This window comes from Oenanthe melanoleuca, chromosome Z (genome assembly GCF_029582105.1).
Source record: "Oenanthe melanoleuca isolate GR-GAL-2019-014 chromosome Z, OMel1.0, whole genome shotgun sequence".
Classification (NCBI taxonomy): Eukaryota; Metazoa; Chordata; class Aves; order Passeriformes; family Muscicapidae; genus Oenanthe; species Oenanthe melanoleuca.
The window spans coordinates 18,500,725-18,522,946 of record NC_079362.1 but is presented as its reverse complement, the minus strand read 5'-3'; the positions used below and the strand labels follow the sequence as shown (position 1 = coordinate 18,522,946).

Below are 22,222 nucleotides of genomic sequence, written 5' to 3'. Positions count from 1 at the left end.
TTTTACCAATTTTTTGTGGTTTTTTGGGGGCGATTTCGGGGGATTTGGGGTTCCAAATTGAGGCTGGGGGCTGCACACCGAGCGCATCGTCAGCAGGTCTGGGGTCCTCACACATTCTTGGGGTTTTTGGGAATGTTAGGGAATTTTTTGGGGTTTTTTTGGGGGGAATTTTTGGTATTTTTCTGCAATTTTTAATTATTTTTTTGGGGATTTTTTGCATTTTTTTGTGAGGGATTTATGGGGTATTTTTGGGATTATTTTTGCAATTTTTTACCTTTTTTTTTTTTTTTTTTTTTTTTTTTTTTTTTTTTTTTTTTGCAATGTTCTGGCTGGACTGGGGATTTCTCTGGTTCTGGGCGGATTCTGGGTTATCCCGGGTGGATTTTGGGTTATCCCGGGTGGATTTTGGGCTACCCTGGGTGGGTTTTCTCAGGGATTTTCCCATTTCTGGCCAGATTTCCGTGGGGATTTCTCTGATTTTGGCTTATCCTGGGTAGATTTTGGGTTATCCTGAGTGGATTTTGGGTTGTCCTGGGTGGGTTTCCACCGGGATTTCTCTGATTCTGGATGGATTTTGGGTTATCCTGGGTGGATTTTGGGTTGTCCTGGGTGGATTTGGGGTTATCCCGGGAGGATTTGGGGTTATACTGGGTGGATTTCCATGGGAATTTTTCCATTTCCATGGGAATTTTTCCCTTTCTGGCCGGATTTCCGTGGGGATTTCTCTGATTTTGGGTTGTCCTGGCTGGATTTTCAGTGGGATTTCTCTTGTTCTGGGTGGTTTTTGGGTTATCCTGGGTGGATTTTGGGTTATCCTGGATGGATTTGGGGTTATCCTGGTTGGATTTTGGGTAATCCTGGTTGGGTTTTGGGTTGTCCTGGGCAGATTTTGTGCTATCCCAGTTGGATTTTGGGTTGTACCGGGTGGAGTTTGGGTTATCCCGAGTGGATTTTGGGTTGTCCTGGGTGGATTTTGGGTTATCCCGGGTGTACTTTGGGTTATCCTGGGTGGATTTCAGTGGGAATTTCGGGATGCCCCCTCCGACCCCCTTGGTGGGCGCAGGGACGTGGCCGGGATTGCACCGGGATTTTCCCATTTCTGGCTGGATTTTGGGTTATCCCGGGCAGATTTTGGGTATTCCTGGGTGGACTTTGGGTTGTCCTGGGTGGGTTTTGGGTTGTCCTGGGTGGATTTTGGGTTATCCCTGGTGGATTTTGGGTTATCCTGGGCCGATTTCTGTGGGAATTTTTCCCATTTCTGGCTGGATTTCCGTGGGGATTTCTCTGATTTTGGGTTATCCTGGGTGGATTTTGGCTTATCCTGGGTAGATTTTGGGTTATCCTGAGTGGATTTTGGGTTGTCCTGGGTGGATTTCCACCGGGATTTCTCTGATTCTGGATGGATTTTGGGTTATCATGGTTGGATTTTGGGTTGTCCTGGGTGGGTTTTGGGTTATCCCGGGAGGATTTTGGGTTATCCTGGTTGGATTTTGGGTTATCCCGGGAGGATTTCCATGGGAATTTTTCCATTTCCATGGGAATTTTTTCCTTTCTGGCCGGATTTCCATGGGGATTGCTCTGATTTTGGGTTGTCCTGGCTGGATTTTCAGTGGGATTTCTCTTGTTCTCGGTGGTTTTTGGGTTATCCTGGGTGGTTTTTGTGTTATTCCGAGTGGATTTTGGGTTATCTTGGATGGATTTCAGTGGGAATTTTCCCATTTCTGGGTGGATTTGGGGTTATCCTGGTTGGATTTTGGGTTATCCTTGATGGATTTTGGGTTATCCTGGGCGGATTTCTGTGGAAATTTTCCCATTTCTGGCTGGATTGGGGATTCTTCTGGCTCTGGTGTCCACAGGGACGTGGCTGGGATTGCACTGGGATTTTCCCATTTCTGGGTGGATTTTGGGTTATCCCGGGTGGATTTCAGTGGGAATTTTACCATTTCTGGGTGGATTTTGGGTTATCCTGCCTGGATTTCCACCGGGATTTCTCTGGTTCTGGGTGGATTTTGGGTTATCCCGGGTGGATTTCCATGGGAATTTTTCCATTTCCATGGGAATTTTTCCCTTTCTGGCCGGATTTCCGCGGGGATTTCTCAGATTTTGGGTTATCCTGGGTGGATTTTGGGTTATCCTGGGTGGATTTTCACTGGGATTCCTCTGATCCTGGTTGGATTTTGGGCTATCCTGGGTGGATTTCAGTGGGAATTTTCCCATTTCTAGCTGGATTTTGGGTTATCCTGGGCAGATTTTCACTGGGATTTCTCTGGTTCTGGATGGATTTTGGGTTATCCTGGGTGGATTTCAGTGGGAATTTCGGGGTGCCCCCCCTGACCCCCCTGGTGGCCGCAGGGACGTGGCCCGTGGCCATGAGAACGTGCCCATCCTGTGTGTGAACAGCGTGGACGAGGAGCCGTGTCCACAGGATTACAAATACATCGCCGAGAACTGCGAGACCTCCACCATGAATATCGACCACAACATCACCCACCTGCAGGTATGGGACTGGGAGGGACTGGGGGGGACTGGGAGGGACTGGGGGGACTGGGAGGGAGAGGATCTGGGGACACTGGGGGGGACTGGGAGGGACTGGGATGGGATTGGGAGGGACTGGGAGGGACTGGGAAGGGATTTGGAATCTCCACCATGAACATCGACCACAACATCACCCACCTGCAGGTACGGGAGGACTGGGAGGGACTGGGATGGACTGGGAGGGACTGGGAGAATTTTGTGTTAATTTTAGGTGAATTTTGGGATAATTTTTGTGTTAATTCTGGGATAAATTTTGGGTGAATTTTGGGTAAATTTTGTGTGATTTTTTGGGATAATTTTTGAATGAATTTTGGGTTAATTTTGTATGATTTTTGTGTTAATTTTGTGTTAATATTGGGTGAATTTTGTGTTAATATTTGGGTAAATTTTGTATGAATTTTGTGTGAAGTTTGTGTGATTTTTGGGTTAACCCTGGGTAAATTCTGGGTGAATTTTGTGATAATTTTGTGATAATTTTGGGTAAATTTTGTAATAATTTTGGGTGAATTTTGGAATAATTTTTGGATAATTTTGGGAGATTTTGGGGTGAATTTTGGATTATTTTTTGATTAATCCTGGGTAAATTTTGGGTTAACTTTGTGTAAGTTTTGGGTAAACTTTGGGAGATTTTTGTGTTAATCCTGGGAAAATTCTGGGTGAAATCTGGGATAATTTTGGGTAAATTTGGGGTGATTTTTGTCTTAAATTTGGGTGAATTTTGGATTTATTTTGAGTAAATTTTGTGTGAATTTTGGGATAATTTTGTGTTAATTTTGGGTAAATTTTGCATTAATTTGAGGTGAATTTTGGGATGATTTTTGGATAAATTTTGGGTAAATTTTTTGTTAATTTTGGGATAATTTTTGGTAAATTCTGGGTGAATTCTGGGATAATTTTTGGTAAATTCTGGGTGAATTCTGGGATAATTTTGGGTAAATCTGGGATAATTTTTGTGTGAATTTTGGGAGATTTTGGAATAATTTTTGTGTTAATTTGGTGTGAATTTTGTGTGAATTTTTTGTGATTTTTGTGGTAATCCTGGGTAAATTCTGGGTGAAATCTGGGATAATTTGGGGTAAATTGGGGGTGATTTTGTATTAATTCTGGGCTGAATTTTGGGTGGATTTACACAACACATAGTTCTCTTATAGATCTAGGCTCTGATGTTTGACAAATTGCTTCCTTCCTTTCTATTCCACAAACTACACTGCCCTTGTTAGTGTGGCAGCCAGGAGACCAGACATGGGCTGATATGGACATAGCCTTTTACACAAAGACAAGATTTTGTGATATGGAAAAGGAGTGTTGGATGGTGATATTCAACACATTTTCAATGACATGCTTTTATTCCTTCTCCCTGTAATGATTGAACAAGAGTTTTTTTGGTGCCAGCTGACTGAAATCAGGAATAAGCTTGGGTATGGAGGAAATGGAAGTAAAACAATCATAAGCTGACTATAAAACATTTTTCCAGATGTGTCAATAACTTCAATGGCCACATGCAGTCAGCACGACTATCAGCCTGTAATTGTGTTCAGGGTCAGTATTGCCTCTACCATGTCAGCACCTCCTGCAGAGTCTGTGGGGACCTGGGCATGCTGCTGGCTTGTATCCTTTTAGGAGACTGGGATGAGAAAAGGTCTGGGGGGCTTTTGTCAAAGAGATGATATTTGAGTGAGCATGTACGTGCTCAAAGCCTCACAGACTGACCAGCCCATGCCAGGATGGACCAGTGCTGGGAGGGCTGCCCCTTGCTGCCCCACTGAGAGGTGTTAAGCTCCACCTCCACCTTGCAGACAGCCAAGTACAGCACTTTTGTGCAGAAACACTCAAAAAAACTCACTGGTTTGCACAGCTGCAGCACCTGGGGTGGCTGGAGCATCCCTTTGTGCAGCTGGAAATGAGCTGAGTCAGTTGTGGAACTGGGCAGGGCATTCCCATGTGTGCCCATTGGGAATTCCCTCTGCCCTGGGTGTGTCCCATCTGGCTCTTCAGTGACATCCCAGCCAGCCTGGAACATGGAATTCCCCATTTCCAAGGACATGTGGCCCTTGTCCCCAGCACAGCAGGACGGGTCAGACCCTTCCACGGCTGCAGCAGAGCGGAGATGTCAGAGCGTTGAGCGAGCGCTGCTCCAGATCAGTCGGATCTCGCCCACGGGGCTCCAGAGGCTGATCCACGCACTGAGTGGAGGTAAATATTTACAGTTCTGTGCAGAAAGGGTGGGGCTCAGTTTCAAATTCACAAAGCCAGCACCACTAATATCAGAATGCTTTAGTGTTTATACATTTTAGCCAGTAAAGCTATTCATGTTCATTGACTGCAGGTTACCCTGTTCTGTTCATAATTAGTGTTCTGTCTCCTGTAAGGTAGCGATCTTCTCACTTCTCCTGCTAATTAGTCTGCATGTTCAGTCTCTTCTTCTTAGTGAGAGGTTCTGAGAGGTTTCTTGAGTTGGTGGCTACAGTCTGCCCCTGCTGGAATGAACTTTTACCCAGCCAGAGCTGATTGAGCACAGTTGCTGAGTTGTCTTTATTAGTTTTTGCCTTGTCTTGGGGGGTCTGACAAATGTCTCTGTGCCCATCAATTCTCTCTCTTCACAGCGCCCAGAACCAACACCGGACTCTGCACTGAGTCTTTCAGCTCCTGGAGGCGATGCCAAAGAGGAGCACAATGACCACAAGCCCCCAGCTGTGGTCACAGCAGAGCCTGAATATTCTAAGCTGGTAAGGGCCACTTGTGGCTGGTGCTGTCTTTATTGCAAGGCAGCGCTGCAACTTTCAGACCAGCCAGCACTTGCCGTTGGTGGCTGAGGATGCTTAATGCTGGAGTCCTGCCAGGAGCTAGCAATTCTCCTGAGCCAGTGACAGCTTGACAACAGATTTTAATCTGTCATGTTTAGGCCAAAGAACAGTGAGATTCTGAGAGGGGCCAGCCTGAAGCACGAAGGCTCCTTGGCCCCTAGAGGACAGAGCATGTCAATGACACTAAACCGATGCATGATCAATAAGTCAGGGGACACTGTGGTGTGGAGAGACCTGTCCCACTCCACAGATTGACCAAAGAGCAACAGGCACAAAAGTGGTTGATCTGAGCACACAGGCTCATTGAAGTACTTTGCCCCCATGAGCTCCTTGACCGTGCTTACCTAGTCTTGTTTCAGAGACACATTTTGGGGTTGCAGCTTGAAGTGAGAGATTTGGTGTCTTTCTTGCCAGGTGGTTGTTTTCCCTCTTCAGGCAGAGCGGTCAGTAGCAGAGTGCAGTCTGAGTCTACCAGGGTTTTGAAAGGCTGCAAAGAGATGATTGTGGTGTCCATGAATCCCTGTGGTCCTACTCACGTCCCATGTGCTGAATGTTATAAATGAGGCCTGCATCTTTTCATTCTTTATTTCTTCACTTTTTTCCCAATTTTCTAACATTCTGCCTAAGGGACTATTAGGAGGAATGTTCTTCAACAAGGTCTTCCCTTCTTCTCCTATTTGCCCTCCTCCTCATGCATTGGCCCATAATTCTGGCCTTGTCTAAACTAACCGCAAATATAAAAAACAGGATACACCAAAAGGAGGGACTGTAAACTAAAAAATGAAACCTCACAGCTAAGGGGTGGGGAGGATTAAGCGGGAGAAACTGGGATAGGTACAAAGGGACTCAAATACTTTTCTATGATAGGAAAATTTTAACCGTGGGAACTACAGCTGAAATAATTCGTAACCTTTACAACTCGTGGGAACTTATTTTAAAACAATATGGCTCCTCCGTCTTGCTACTCCAGGGATATGTTGGATAGAGCCCTCAATCTCGTGTTCGGAGAGCCTCACTCATAATGGCGCCTCTTCCACTCACACTTACAACACAAAATGGCGCACCTCAGCTAACGACAGACACAATAACTCTTTAACCCAAACTCACAACTTCACCATACCATAAACAAATAAATGTGCTTTCACAATAAAAACCTCACTCAACTTAATGGGTGGTTTGGGGACTCTTGGCTGTCACCTCACCCCACTAAACTTCTCACTTTTGGAATTAAAAGACCACTTTAAAGCAATGTAACAACGTAAACCAAAAAATAAAACTAGTAGAAAAATCTTTAGAGACAAAAGCAAAAATGGAAAAGAATTATAAAACACTTAAATCATAAAGGAAATTGTTAACGCCAACTAAACAGGCAAATTGTTAACAAATAAAACAGTTGTCCCTACCCAGCAGGTTCTAAATTTCTGATGCCCTCGCTCCTAGTGAGTTGCTGGGCCTCTCCCAGCCGGCGACCTGTGCCCTCCCCAGCCTGTCACCGTGCCGAGGTATTTCCCCCGCCAGCCCCCGGTTTGCCGCACGCCAAACCCCTGGCCTGGGGTCCGATTTCCCCTTGGGTGCGCCACCTACTTCCCCCCCTGCCTGAGGAGGAACAATCTGTCAGCCGGTGGCCCCGCCTTTCAGCTTGTCCCCGGTTGACAGTCCTTTGCCTCTTGGGATCACCACCCAAGGGTCCTAGTTCCCCTCCCACTAGGAGACGTCTCTCCCTTCCTACGGGAACCACCCTCAGAGCTGCCCCAGCCAGGCCAACCCCTGCTTGGGTCCCACCCTGTGTGCTACTTCCAAGCCACAGGTTTGCCTATCCCTTGACTGAAACCCCAAGGAGCCTCCTCCCTGGAGAAATGGGAGCTTGCCCGCGTTAGGGCCCCTCGCCCCCACTCGCAATTACTCACTGCGAGCCCCACTCCCTCTCGGAGGGTCCTCTCCGTCTGGGTTCCGGGTCCTCGGTTGTTCTTGGGCGTATCCAGCAGTCCGTCCACGGTCTCAGGAAGATCTGGTTCCAAGGCGGCTAAAATCACCCGGACGCGTCATCCTGGGTCCTGTCCCTACCTGGGACCGCTTCAGGGCGTGGATATCCTGCATGAACCCCAAAAAAGGTGTTATAAACTAGGCCTGCGTCTTTAAAAAAAAGACCAACTCATTTATTAAAAACAACAGGCGAGAAGGGGGAAGCAGGATAAGCCAGATTCCCAGGCGGCAAGCCAGAGGAATTGTTACCGAAAACAGTGTAACAGAATGTAACACCGGGCGTTCCCTCAGGCACCGAGCACCGTCGGAAGGCGGGGCTCCGAGCCCCGAGCAGCCTTTTATACCCTCTCCGCTCGGCGGATTAGATCATCGCTCACTCTCTCTTGGGATTGGCTCTCTCTTCACTGGCTGTTCTGATAGGTTGGAGGGCCGTCCAATCATTGTTTAAGCTGGTGCGCTCACCCGATTACGTCATTGTTCGAGAAGGTTCCAGCTGACCCTGTCAGTCACTGTCAGTCGGCGCTCCCCGTGACAAACCCGCCCGCGCTGCAGCGCCCCCCATCGGCAGTTGGTCCCACAGAGCCACAGCCCCGCCCACTGCACCTTCCCCAACCACCTTTAAACGGACACTCATTAGCAGTTTGCAAATTATTAACTAACAAACCCCAATCCCGCCCTGGAACCCGAACTCATTCCTAACAGAAGGGTGGGCAGAGAGAAGCTTTGGGTGTGTGTTGGGGCCTCTGGTGAGAGGCTCAGTGAGCGCCCATTCTCCGATGTGCAGACCGGCCCCGCTGTGGGGTCCTTCACCCGGGGAAAGCTTATCCACAGCAGAAGGGTGACATAGCCCATGTCACCAGCTGACATGGAGTTGGTGTGTCAAGGATGGCCATTTCTTGCTTGCTTCTAATTTTTACTGTTTCCAATTCCGGTGACATTTTTAATTTTTTTTATTTGAATCTCAACATTTGAGTAAAATTTGCAGTGATCTTTTCTTTATGCTTTAGACTGCAGTACATCTGAGTCAGTGCCATCAGAACTGAACTGTTCTTGTGAGCTGTGGTGTGAAAATGCTCAAACAGTTGTGGTGGTGTCACTTCAACCCAGCAGTAACACCAATTTCATGTAGTAGTTTTAGTTTGTCAATTTAAAATTTCCAGCCAATGCACCAATTGTGGTGGGTCTAGTGCTGGCCAAATTGCCAGTGCATCCACTAGAATTGTCTACTTATTTCCTGCTGTGAGGTAGGGTTAGGAGGGAGGCAAAGCAGGCTCAGTAGTATAAAGGAAAGGGTAAAAATGAAAATTTGATTAACAGAAACAAAAGGAAATTATATGAACAATCAGAATAAAACCTTCTGAACACTTTTCCTCGCTCCTCCCCATACTCTCTTTTCTTTTCCACTGACAACACAGAGAAACAATTCAGTCAGTTTGTCACTTCTAGAATAGTCTTTCTTCAGATCACTTAGGGAGATGAGTCTCTCTTGTCAGTCTGTGGAGACTTCTCCACAAGGAAACAGTTCTCTTCTGGAGTCAATTTCCACAAATAGCAGCAGCCTAGGAAATCTCCAATCGCGAAGTCCCTCCCATCATTTCACAGACTTCCCACAGCTGAATTTATGGGCCATGTACTATTTTTTATGGGTACTATTTTTAAGGATGAAAGTGTTTCAGTAAATGTTCTCTTCATCTAAATCGGAGATCATCTCCATCTCATGGAACAGAGGTCTTCTTCTTCTTCCCTGGGGGCAAAGGATCTTCTTCTCTCTCTCTCTGTTCAAAGTTCTCTTGGGATCACAGCTGCTTCAACAGCTGCTTACTTCAGCCCTGGCGCTTCTGCTCATGGCTGTGGTGAGAAGGCTTCATCTGCCCAAAATGCATTTCATGAGTTACATAGGAAAAAGTGTCTGATATATCAATCATATCTTCTCCACAGCTTGCAAGGATTTCAGTCCAAGAGTGAGGCATCTCCTCAATCCCTCCCGTCTTGGAACTTCTATTTCACTGATCTTGGTGTCTTCATGTTGTTTCTGTGTGTCTTCACTCTGTCACTTTTCTCTTACTTGAGCCTCTGCAAGGCTCATCTGTGCAGTGACAGAGTTAATATTTTGCCCAAGGCCTGCAGAGGGCCATGAGATCCCATCAGGTCCTGGCCAGAGCTGTTTATAATGGGGAGGCTCTCTGGGAGATAATTTTCTTCTAAATCATCCATCTGGCTCTCCAGATCCAGGGCCTCATAGCTATTCTGAAGTGGCACCTGGCTAGGGATAGGGGTTGGGAGGAATTTTTATTATTACCCCCCCGAGCAGGGACCCATTTCCACTCCCCTTCGTCCCCCAGGTGCCCTTCCATTGCCTGACAGTGGGAGGTCAGGGAGTCCTCTGACTCTTGTTGGACCTCCCTCAAAGATGGAAGGGTGAACTCCACCAGTCTATTTCCCTTTCACTTTCCCTGATATTTCTTAGTCTTTCAACTTTCTCCCTAAGCTCTGTCATCAGTGAAAGGAGATCTGTTCAAAGTGCAGGCAGACTTCCTCCACCATGCCCCTGAAACCACTGATAAACCCCAACACTCCGGGCAGGAATGAGTCTGTACAGGCACATCCTTTTTGGAGGGTTCCACTTAGTTACGTGATCTTGTACTAAGCACAGTTTTTGATGGTGTAAAAACCACGACCAACAGAAACTCTAACACCAACCAGCCAACAGAAACACTGTAGACAATACACAGCAAGTCTTAGTAGCAAGAAAAACCTGCAGCCTTGCATGCTTGTCCTGCCTGCGGGAACTGCCACACAAACTGCTGTGCCACGCCCCAGAGATGTGCCACGCCCCAGAGAGGTGCCACGCCCCAGAGATGTGCCACACCCCAGAAATCTGCCACACCCCAGAGAGGTGCCACACCCCAGAGATATGCCACGCCCCTGTTTCCCTGCTCCTGTCACTGTGCTCAGGTCGGGTCCCTGTGCTCCCCAGAGGCCTCCTATGAGCAGCCAGTTGATGAGGCAGGAAGCCCCACCCCATTCCTGCCTGACTCACAAGGGAATCAATATTTATACAGAGACCTAATTGTTGTTCAGGTAAATTTATAGTGGGCCTTTGGCACTTAAATGCAGATATTGATAAGAGATATTGGACTTGTGTGACATAATGGTCCAGGTAAAAATTTGCCACAGAAGGAGAATTTCACATCAAGTAGCAGAATGGGCATTTGTGTTGGCTTGTTTGAAATATATGAGAGTATGAGACAAGAACCTCTTGATGCCTCTGAAAACTTCTGTACAAAAAATGGAGGAATTCCAGCAGATATTGTTAGCCAGCTTTGCCTGGAAGTCTAGAAAACACCCTTGGAGGTACATTTTTATTCACCTCACTGACTGGTAAGAATGTGGTTCAGCTGCAATTGCAATGCCCATGCTTCAAAAACCACGGGCTGAGTAGTATCTTCTGAAAAATATGGTGGGATTTGTTTCTTTCTCTCCTTTTTTTTTTTTTTTTTTTTTTTCCTTGAGCTGTCCTTTGCTCCAGTGCTCCAGTGAATCAATGTGCTCTTTGTGAATGTGAAAGGAGAGATCAGACCCTGGGTTCTAAGGCAGAGTCGGTTTATTTCAGTTTGGGCTGGATGCCACCAGAGAGGGACCCTGACCAAAAAAATCCCTGGACCTTTGTTACCCTGCAATCTGTGCACCCAACCTTCACACACTTGTCAAGTGCCCTGCATGAGCCTCTTAGTCTTATGGTGATATATGGTCTGGGGTCTTCTAACACCTCACTGGATTCTCAATGTTCGTGTGTCATTAACTGCTCTTATCTTACTACTTGGGGAAGTCTTGGGGCCCTCCAGGGTCTCAGCCCTTGTCTGAAGAAAATACTTTTTTTTTTTTTTTTTTTCTCCCCTGCTTAGCCATTATGACACAGAGCTCATTTAAAGTTCACCTATGCTAGTGTTTGAACAAGGCCCTCTCCTGCTAAGGTGAAAGCAAGTTACAATTAAACCTACACAGATAATTTCTAATATTCTATAAGTAAAGGTATTTTAATCCCCAACAATAAACTCCTAGTTTACATCTAGCACCTGGTTTACAGTTCAAGTTCTTCCTATCTCAAGGCCACACAAGTCATCTCAGCACCCTTGTTTGTTGGCTTCTTGCCTTTTAATAGAGCTCTTGGTGCTTCTGGTTGAGTTAGTCTGGTGTATGTTGTTCATGTTACTCTCTATTCTGCTGTGATACCCCCACCTTGTATCCAATCACATACCCATCCACAAAGTGAGAATCAGAAGGTGAAATCTTGCACTCTCTCAATCATCTTTCTCCAAGTCTTAGGGGATGACTGTTGCACCCAGCTGGGAAGCCACTGTGCTCTGATGGACACTTATGAGCTGGTAAGGCAAGGGCAAGAGGGGAACATATGTGCAAAACATGAAGTTGGCTAATATGTAAAATTTGGATAGAGTAAGTCCACCAAATCCCTTGTACTTGGCTAGACACCAGAAGTTGAAGCCAATCCTGCCTCTATTTTTCTTACCTAAGGACTAGGGACCTTTCTGTCAGGTCAAATATGATGGTTTTGAAGCATTTAAACAGGATACTTTTTAAAAGGCCATACCACACTACAGAAAGAATGAGAGGGTAAAATAAACAAAAGTAAGCCGTGCTTGTATATAATAGGTAGTAATTTATAGGTATGCAGTGTAATTTTTAAATGAAATACAAATGGAATAAATCTCATGTATATCCAGGCGAGTTGTAAATTGTGGTTTACAATGCATAGTAGGCTCCTCAACACTGTGCTTCATGAATATTAGTGTATGGCTGCCTCTGATAGTATTAAACACTTCAAAATAAATGTGTATTCTGCATATGGGCAAAACCTGACACTCACTAGGCAATGAAAGAGCAATAGCATGCCTTATATCTTAAGAGTGTCAACAGAATTTTGACTAGATTACTTTTACTAGCTGACTTTGCTTTCAAACAGGAGTCTGTCCTAATTATCCTCGTTGAGCACACTGGTTTGCAGCTGCTGTTCTTGCACTGCAACTGCCCAGCATTTTTGTTTCAAACACAATGAAATGTATATGGAATACTGCAATAAGTTATCACTTGGCTATGAGTAGCTCTTGGAAAATATAAAACAAAAACTCTAAGATGGCAATACCTAATGCATTACAATAGGCATGTAGACATTATATCTACATGACTAAGAAAAAAGAAAAACACTGCATAGGAAACAACAGATTTCTTGACTTCAGTTTATAGCAGCTTTGGACAGTATATACACTTGTGCACCCTGTGAAGGCACAGGATATTGTGTGATACACACACACATAACTGTGGTAAAACAGTATTGCTGTATGATATATAGTTAGAGCTATACACAGTTCTATACAGCACATCACATTTTGGGCTCCAGCAGACTGAAGTTTGATGAATGAGGATTTCTCCCATCTTAAGCAGCTTCTTCAGCAGAGCAATCAATGCCTGCATAAGTAAATTTCTCATGTAGGCTAGTATTCACATAGGTCTGGAAAGAAAATAAACAGAGCAGGTGTGATGAAAGGTGCATTACCTCAAGAACCCTAAATAATGTTGAAAATATGCATAGCCTAATTGAATCATTGTAAGTATGAATATATATATATATATTCATAAAAACCAGAGTTTTACTCTTACCTTTGTGTCTTCTAACATACTGTTCAATGACACCAGTATCTGAGCAAATGATGGTCTTTCATATGGTTTCTCTTTCCAGCACTGTCTCATTAGGTCATACCTTTAAAATCCAACACCAGCATTTAATAGTTCAGCTACATAGCATAAAGTTACAAAGTTTTGATAATTTAAAGATTGTGCACATTCCATTTTTCAGAGGGAAATGGATTTCTACATAGCTGAAGTTACATTTCCATAGTTGGTTACTGAAAATAACTTCTTTTACTCTGGAATAATGAAAAAGCTCTCTTAGAGCTAAAACCCTGGTATGTTCTGTAAAGAACAGGATAACTGGCTGAAACAGAGAGCCTGGGAAAGTATTCATGGAAAATTAACACTGTATGCTGTGCACAAAAGGACTTGTGCACTTTTAAAATTTTTAATGCAGTTTTTATAATTTCCAGTAGAAAAAATTTATTTGTTAGTTTCTTGCAGAAATCATCTATTTTCTATACCTGAAGTTGTGTTATTTTGTTTCTTTTTGGTTTTTTCCTGAGGTAATGCTCACACTTCATTGTCACAGTTGGAAGGCTTTTCCTCTTGGTACACTTGAGGGAGTTCTCCATATAATTCTGCACATGTTGTTCCACAAGATGGTGTTCCACCTAAAGTTTACCTATTGTCATTAACAGAAGCAGGCTTTAGTAAAAGAAAGTTTAACTTCATAGGAGAATTGGAAAGGTATGATTGACATGGTGACAGCTAAATTAACCCAAAATTAGGTGATATTAGGGGATATTTTGCACCTCTATTTTTATTGCTAATGCTTCCTTACTGCTTGGTGCACAATATGGAGGAGAATAATAAAAGTAAGCGTCAATTTTCTCATGTGTGTGGCTGGCCTAATTTTCTCTACAAGTCTGAGGGCCAGGATCTGATGGTCTTCAAAGTGTTTTTTCAGTAGCCTTGATGTCACTGGGCAAGTCATTCCTTCATTAGCATCATCATAAGAAGATCTGGTGTGGACTCATGGAGCTCTTGCTGTCAGCTGGTTTTGCCCCTTTCTGCAGCTGTTTGCTTACTTGGACTCTTGATTTTCCACACTGCATCCATATCTAGTGCAAACCCATTTACTAAGGAAAGGCAGGAACAATTCACAAATCCAAAGTCGGGTTGGCAATGCACTCCTCAGTCAGCAGCATCTCCTGGCCAGCAGAGCATGGGCACAGCTCCAGGGCAAAGCACAATGATTGTGGGTGGTGCAAGGCTGTATCACAGTCATGATGGCTAGAGGTGTCTGCAGAAATGAACTCTAAATTTGATTTCAAGGTTAATATTCAAAGATTTTCTTCATGAATATTTGGAGTATGAGGCGATTAGTCCCCCATCCTGCAATATCATTAAAATAGAAGTCTTGATTCAAAATGCAGGAAAGCTGAGGAAAAGCCACCCACCAAACTCAAAACGTGATGTATTAAGGCTATATATCATATGATATCCTGGAATTTTTATTTAGGTATGGCCTGGATTTTATACTGCCATGAAAACATGGTCATTATGATTTTTCTTACTTAAAATGGTACCTGAATTGAAAATTTGAAAATTGCATTCCCAAGCCTACTGAGCCTAAATAAAATGTGATAGAATAAAACAGAAAGGAAATTGAAAACTATTGTGAAGCAGTATTTTTTAAAAGACTGAGTAAATAGAGCTGCCTTGGTGCAGACTGTGTATTTGTGCAGTAGAAAATTCAGACACTTACCTAAACTAACAATTTCCCATAAGACGACACCATATGACCATCTGCAACAGAGAGATATCAAGAAGTGCAACAAGAGATGCCTCTGACCACCCTGTTCTCCTGACAACATAGGGCTATTTCTAGTCTATAACTACATGATGCTTTTTACGTATCTTCCTCTTTCAGATCTTCCAAGGCATTAGCTCTGGACATATCCTGAAGTGGCAGAAGAACTAGCAGAGGGATTGCAGCCTCAGAAGGAACAGCTGAAGGATGAGGTTCCTCTGGCAGTCAAAGGTGTGCTCACCTTATTCCTCAGCAGCACCAGTGGGAGAAGGAATTGTCCTAGCAAGGCCGCCCCAAATGCTGCTTCTGGGAGCAAGCTAAGACCAAGAGTGTGTTGTTGCTGTTCCTCTACAAAAATGGTGCCCCTCTGCTTCCAGGTTTGCCGCCCGCAGCAGCCAGCCCCCAGGGTTCTGGAGAGGCTTCTCCAGGACTTCTCTCGCCAGGGGCACACACTGTCCCCCTTGTGTGCAGGGACAAGGCGGTGCTGGCACAAGAGAACGCTGCCCTGCAAGCCCGACTGGCAGCCACAGAGCGGGAGCTACGAGGCCTTTCTGAGCAGCTGGCAGAGGCCAGGTAAAGGCAGGAGGGGACCCTGGGTGGGACATGATTGAAGGTGTGCAATTACGTCAGGATTTACTGCCTCCTGTGTGCTCTCCAAAAGTTTCTCAGAGAAAGAGGCGATGAGACATGAGAAAAAAGAAAATTATATCGAATGACCAGAGAGCACTGAAATCAAGAGGTGTGGCAGAGTCCCTGCCAAATGAGAATTGCCACCCCCAAGCCCTGCCAGTGCTGATGCCTGCTCCTGCCACAGAGACCTCTGCCCCCGGGGGACTTCTCTGACAGAGGACAGCCAAAGCACACGTGCATTGGTGTCTGTGCTCCTTTCTGCAGGTGGCTGTTGGCAGGAGCACCTGGAAAAATTGATGACAACACTTGGTCTCTGTCAGAAGGCAGAAGCTGGTGCTCCTTCCTGCATAGATTTTTGCGTGGAAGTGATTATCTGCAGCACAAAAACCGTATGCACTGTTGACTTTCACAGCACAAGAAGATTCTTACACAGATCATGTCAAGCTTCCTTCTGTTCTTTTGACCGTGTCTCTTGCTTTCTGGAAAAATATCCTCAGCCCAGCGTCTGATGCACAATGCTCCATGTTTCTGCATGTCGGGCTGTGGCCAGCAGCTCACATCCAAACACAACTGGGTGCCTGCTGGGCAAGGGAATGGACAGGCACTCAGTGATTTTCCCTGGCGAACCTGCAAGGAACCTGGGCAAGTGCAGAAGATAGGATTACTCTGGGGTGAGATAACCTGTTCTGTGTCTCTGATGATGCTGCCAGCACCATGAAGGAACAGCCAAGACAAGCACTGGAAGCAAACATATCCTGCCACTTTCTGCTCTTCCATGGACATGGAACACACTTGTTCCCACAGCTCCAGGAGACTCAATTCAGGAACAAGGGAGGGTCATGCATTGGTAGGGAATGGCCTCCAACAAGACCAGAGCAGACCCATCTCTCAGCAGAGCCTGAGCTTGTGACCTGGGCCATCAGTTCAGCAGACACCAAAGTGCTCCCTTCCCTCTCTCCCTGAACCTCAGCCACACGAGTCCTGCTTTTCTTCAGTGTCTGCTGCTTCTTCCTTCTCTCTGAGGAAGTTCTCCATTTTGAGTTTAGAAGCTCACGCTGCCTTTTTTGAGGTGCCTGAATGGATGATAGTGTCAGCAGCTGCAGCCCAGGGCTCGCTTCCCATCAAAGTCTCTAACGATGGCACCAACGCTGCTGCCTTGGGGCAGCCAGCTCTGGAAGGCGAGTCTGCCCTCAAGCACGGCCACTGAAGTCAGTCAGGGGGACAGGCTGCAGATGAAGCTGCAAAGCGTTGCTGTGAGGCTGGCAAGTCAAGAGAAAACCATGGTGACCACTTTTCCTGACACCCTTTGCCAAGCCACGTAAACTTGTGCCCAACGCATCCCCTCTTTTGGCATCCTGGCTGGTGTGGATGCCTTCCTGAGGAGGTACAGGCCTTCTGGGTGCTGCTGCTCCTGTGCACACTCCGGTGATTTTTCTGTGGTGTGCAGAGCCGTATTGACAGCAGCAACTCTGCAGGCCAGTTCCAGGAGACATCGTCCTTGCCATGGTGGCAGTAGCTCTGTGGGCCCCCAGCTCAGTGTCAGGGGGGTCTCAGCCACACAGCACCGTGGGCTGGGCAGCTCTGGGGAGCTGGGCTGACCGCCAGCCCTGCCTCTGCCCACTGTGCCTGCCAGCAGCAGCCAGTGGCCATGCTCCCGCAGGGCCTGCTTGGCCTCCTTGTTCCTCCTTGTCCCTAGCCAAACCAGCCTGGGCAGCTCAGGAGTGTACCCACTGTCCTGCTGAGGCCAGGCCTCGAGGGCTTCTGCTGCAGGCACCAGAGATACGTTAGGGAAGTGCCAGAGCAACCGGGTGGCAGGAAGAAGGTGGCTCTCTGGGAGCTGCTTATGGCCTCTGACACCCAATTCCTCAGGGCTTCCAAACCCATCCACACAAGCCCTCCTGTCCCATCACAGCCTCCCACCACCCACGGCCACACACACCCCCCTCACGCCCTCCCACTGCCTTATCCTGGCAGGCCTTGGCAGCACCGCATCCCTTCACGGCCTCCCACTGTCCCGTGCCCTCCAGGCCTCCCCCAGGCCTGCCTGGCTGCTCAAGGAGCTCCAGAGGAGCCGGATCAAGAGGCACCTCAGAGCCCTCAGCAATCCAGCCAGGAGCACACGGGCAGGACACAGATAGCCGTTCCTGGCTGGGAGAGGGGTGCTGGCCATCTCCAGGGACCAGGCTCTTAGGGATCCCTGCCACAGCTCCGGCCTCGGCCCACCTGCTCTGTCAGAAGCCTTAAGGCTTCAGCAGGATCACCAAAGGCAAAGGGGATTTTGGCCACTTTCCCTTCCACACTGCATGCCTCACCAACTCGTCAAGCACAAGCACCCTTCTTCCCCTCTTCCCCATTGGCCTGAAGAATCTGGGCTCCTGGAGAAAGCTCCTGGAGCTCTGTGCATGACAACAGCAATTTACTAATCCTAGAGTGGAATGAAAGAAAGTGCTTGCACAGGAGAGGTGTTTCCTGCAGGCTCAGGTGGCCCCAGCAGAAGCAGCCTCCCAGATCAGTTCCAGGCAGCGCTCCAGCAGGATAGCCAGCCACCACCACACAGGGAAGGCTGTGACTTCCAGAGCCGGCGGAATTGATCTCGCATCCTCTCGAGTCAGGAGGAGGGAATGCTCTGTACAGCTATGTTGATGTACAGAGCTTGAAGTGCCAGGCACGAGATGGCGGGGCTGACGTCATATGTCATGTCCTGAAGGGCTGGAAGAGAGAGAAACAGCCACAGTCAGAGCCTCCTTCTGCAGCTGGAGAAGCACCGTGTGCAGTGCACAGTTACTTGTCTGTCTGGCTTGTTGAGTGGGGCCTGGGCTTATCCTGGGTTCCTGCCTTCGGTGTTGTTAATAAAACAAAGTGAGTTTCTCAGAGAGTCTGGGCCTTGTTCCTTACTGCAATTGTTTTTGAGTGCTCATCCAGCATAATCCATGTCCTGAGATGGTCCCGGAGTGGGACGGGATCGGGAAGACACCTCCGGCTGATTTTTTTGGTTGCCTGGACTTGGACTACTTCGAGACTGTGGAAGGGACTGCTGGATATGCCTGATACCAGCGGAGGCACGGCAACCCAGACAGCGAGGAGGGGGGCTCACGCCGCACAGGTAGGCAGTGTGAGTGGGGTTAGAGCAAGGTCCTGTAAGTGGGAGAGGGGGAGTACTGCCCTTCCATCACCCTTACCCGCCTGGGCTTCCCTCCTCTAAAAGGGGGTGGGGGACAAAGTCTGGCTCCACGGATTCCGGGCTGGAACCTTTTCTCTCGAGAAGGTCCCTGGGGCAGTGAGGTTGGTACCTCACAGCTCGGTGACCCTGCTAGGAAGGCCACTGGCTGTAGGAGCGCCCTCTCAATATTGAGGCTGGGGGGAGGTTTCGGCTGTTTCACGGCTCCAGGCTGGGAACATTTTTCACGAGAAGGTCCCTGTGGCAGTGAGATCAGCTCGGTGACTCTGGTGGGAAGGCCACCGGTTATGAGGGCCCTCTCAGTGTCTAGATTGAGGGGGAGGTTCCGGCTGGTCTCACGGATCCTGGGCTGGATCCTTTTCTGAGAAGGTTCCTGGAGGAGTGAGGCTACAACTTACAGCCTGGGGGCCAAGGGCGGAAGGCCACTGGCTGCAAGAGGGCCCTCTGGATCGGTTGGATGGAGAGGGAGCATTTGGTTCCATTGTAGTTTATTTTATTTAAAGGTTGTCATTTTATTTTGTAAACTGAGATTTCTGTTTAATCCCGTATTTTATTTAGGAATCTGCCATTTTTTTTCTCACAATATTTTGTTTGAGAACCGCCATCTTTGTTTCGTTTCTCACATAGATTAGTTTATATATCTCTGCCATTTTATTTCTTTAAAGCACCATTTTTATTTTATTCTTATGCTATCTTCCATTTTTATCTCCCACAATATTTTCTTTAAAAACTGTCTGCTTCATTTATTTATAAATTGATGTCTTTGTTTTGTTTCCCACATTATTTTTATTTCTTTAAACTGCCACATGTTTTTATTTCGTTTCTCAGGCTATTTTATTTTTGTTATTACTGACAAACTTTTGTTTATATATTGTTATCTTTACATTTTGTGTTTTATTGTTCCCCGAGGAAAATAATAATGTATTTGTTCTGTGATTTTGTGGGGTTTGAATTTTGTTTCCATTCTGATCATGGGGCAGCATGCAGGGGAAAGTTAGGAAGGTTAGGGAAGGGAAAGACATCGTTGAAGAATATTCCTACCAATAGCCCCTTGTGGGAAATGTTAGATGATTGGGATAGAAAGGATTTAGGCAAAATAAAAATGATAGGATACTGTATGGAAATTTGGCCAAAGAGAGGTATTTCAGAAGGACCTGTTTACTGGCCTTGGGTATGGGTCTAAAGAGAAACGGTTATGCGTAGCCTTAAATAAGCATGTTAATTTAAGAAAGGTACTAGACACAGAGGAAATAAAATATGCAGCTCATTGGTTAGAGAATGTGGAGAGGGATAAGAAAGTGTATAAAGTGTCTAAGGAGCAAGATATGGAGAAGGAGACAACACTTGGGAAGGGGTGGGATCCCTTGGATTGCCTCCCACCGCCTCCCCCTCCGAGTCCACCTGCAATCCATCCTCCTCCGTCAGTGCTACCTCCTCCAGCCCAACATACAGCTGTGACTGTTTACCCTATTTCAACCTCTATTCTCTCAGCCGTATCATCCCCACCTCCATAAACCTCTCCGGGACACGCCTCTCTTATTTCCCCTATGCCCCGTTTCACTCCCTGTTTCCCAAGTGTCACTTTCCACTCTCCCAGGACCCCTTCCAGCTCTTCAGGCTCCCAGAGAAACCTTCACACTCTCTCTCCCTACCTCTGTAACTCCACCCTGTCCTTCCAACCCCTGTCCAGCATCCCAAGGTATTCCTATTCTCATCCCTGCCCCCAAAACCTTCCAAAGTGCTCAACCTTGTGCTGAGGAAGAAATGTCAGGTACGCTAGATGGTGGCCTACAAGGTCAGAGCTGTAATACCGGATATCAGACTAGAAGATGTCAGGATGAGAGAAAATCCGAACGGATGTTACCTCTGAGGGAAGTACTCATGGGAGCTGCTAGAGGGGGACAGGTTTTGTAAATGCTCCATTGACTGCCTCTGAGGTGAGGAGTTTTAAAAAAGAGATAAAAAGTTCGCTGGAAGATCCAACAGGAATATCGCAACAATTAGACCAGTTCTTGGGTCCTAGTATATATACATGGGAGGAATTAAATTCAGTTTTGGGTATACTCTTTTCTCCAGAGGAAATCCAATTAATCCGGGCTGCAGCAATGAGAATCTGGGAAAGAGAAAATCAAGTTGGTCCTAGGGGAGAGGAAAAAATACCACAAAATCCACCAAATTGGGATCCAAATGAAGAGGATGGGAGGAGAAATATGAGGGACTGCAGAACTTTAATTACAAGAGGGATATGAGAGACAGTCCCTAGAGCCAACGATGCCAAATTAGCATTTGACAATCAACAGGAAAAGGACGAGTCACCACGTGTATGGCTTGAAAGATTAAAAAGAGACTTCCAGTTGTATTCTAGTGTGGATCCAGAGAGTCCAGAAGGACAAGTGTTAATAAAAATTCAAATTGTATCTAAAGCTTGGGTTGATATCAGGAGGAAATTAGAAAAGCTGGACGATTGGCAAGAAAAGGGTTTGAATGGGTTGTTAAGAGAGGCACAAAAGGTATGTCTAAGGAGAGAGGAAGAAAAGGCTAAGGCAAAGGCGAAAATCATGGTGGCAGTTGCAAGAGAGAGTGTGGGAACTGGAAAAAGTGAACCAACAGGGGCTAGAAAAAGTGAGCCAAGGGAGACTGGAAGAAGTGAACCAAAAGGGAAAGTAGAAGAAGAGAAGGAATTAGATGGGGGGGAGGAAAACATCAGGTATGGATCTGGTTTACTACTATTTTTTATTTTTTTATTTATTGTAATGAAAGTGGTCATACAAAAAGGTATTGCAGAAAAAGGGAATGGGATGAAGCAATGGAAAGACAGAAGGATGCTTTGGAGAAGATCTTAAAAGGGGAAGATTAGGGGTGTCAGGGGCTTTAGGCTCTGAGGGATAAAACTGAACATCCGAATGAGCCCCTGGTAAACTTAGGTGTTGGTCCTCAGAGTGAAGATTTTGAGTTTTTAGAGGAGACTGGAGCAGCTAGAACGAGTGTTAAAGAAATACCAGAAGGGTGTAAATTGAGTGATCATGAATGTAGAATAAAAGGTGCTGAGAATAATCCCTTTGAAGCATCTAGAAAGGGTGCAAGTAAAAGGGAACTTTAGAGAAGGATATGCAGGCCTGTTGTACATGCCAGGCCAGACAGCAATCTTTCAGGCTGAGATTTACAAGTGTGATTGAATATAGGGGTGGTGGCAGAAGGAGGGCGTATGGTGGCCAAAATAATGATGTTAAAAGAGGAAGATGAAAAAGGTATAGATCCAAGAGTGTGGGCAGAAGAAGGAGGTCATGGATTGTTGAATATCCCTCCCATAAAAATTAGAACAAAACCTGACTTACCACCATTAAGGGTCAGGCAATACTCTATTTCTGCAGAGAGAAAACAAGGGTTATCAAGAGTAATTAAAAGTTTAATTGAAGATGGAATTTTAGAACCCTGTATGTCTCCACATAACACCCCAATATTGCCAGTAAACAAACCAGATGGTACATATAGACTGGTACAAGATGTGAGAGAAGTAAATCAACAAACTATCACTTGTTATCCAGTAATAACCAACCCATATAATCTGTTGGGCAAGGTATCATGAAAGCATGCATGCTTCAGTGGAATTGATTTGAAGGATGCTTTTTG

The 22,222-nt window shown here is 46.2% G+C and overlaps 1 pseudogene; it reads left to right on the top strand.

Annotated features, from left to right (window-relative positions):
* Nucleotides 1-22,222, top strand: part of LOC130265425 (histone-lysine N-methyltransferase EHMT2-like) — a 45,743-nt pseudogene that overhangs the window by 17,484 nt on the left and 6,037 nt on the right.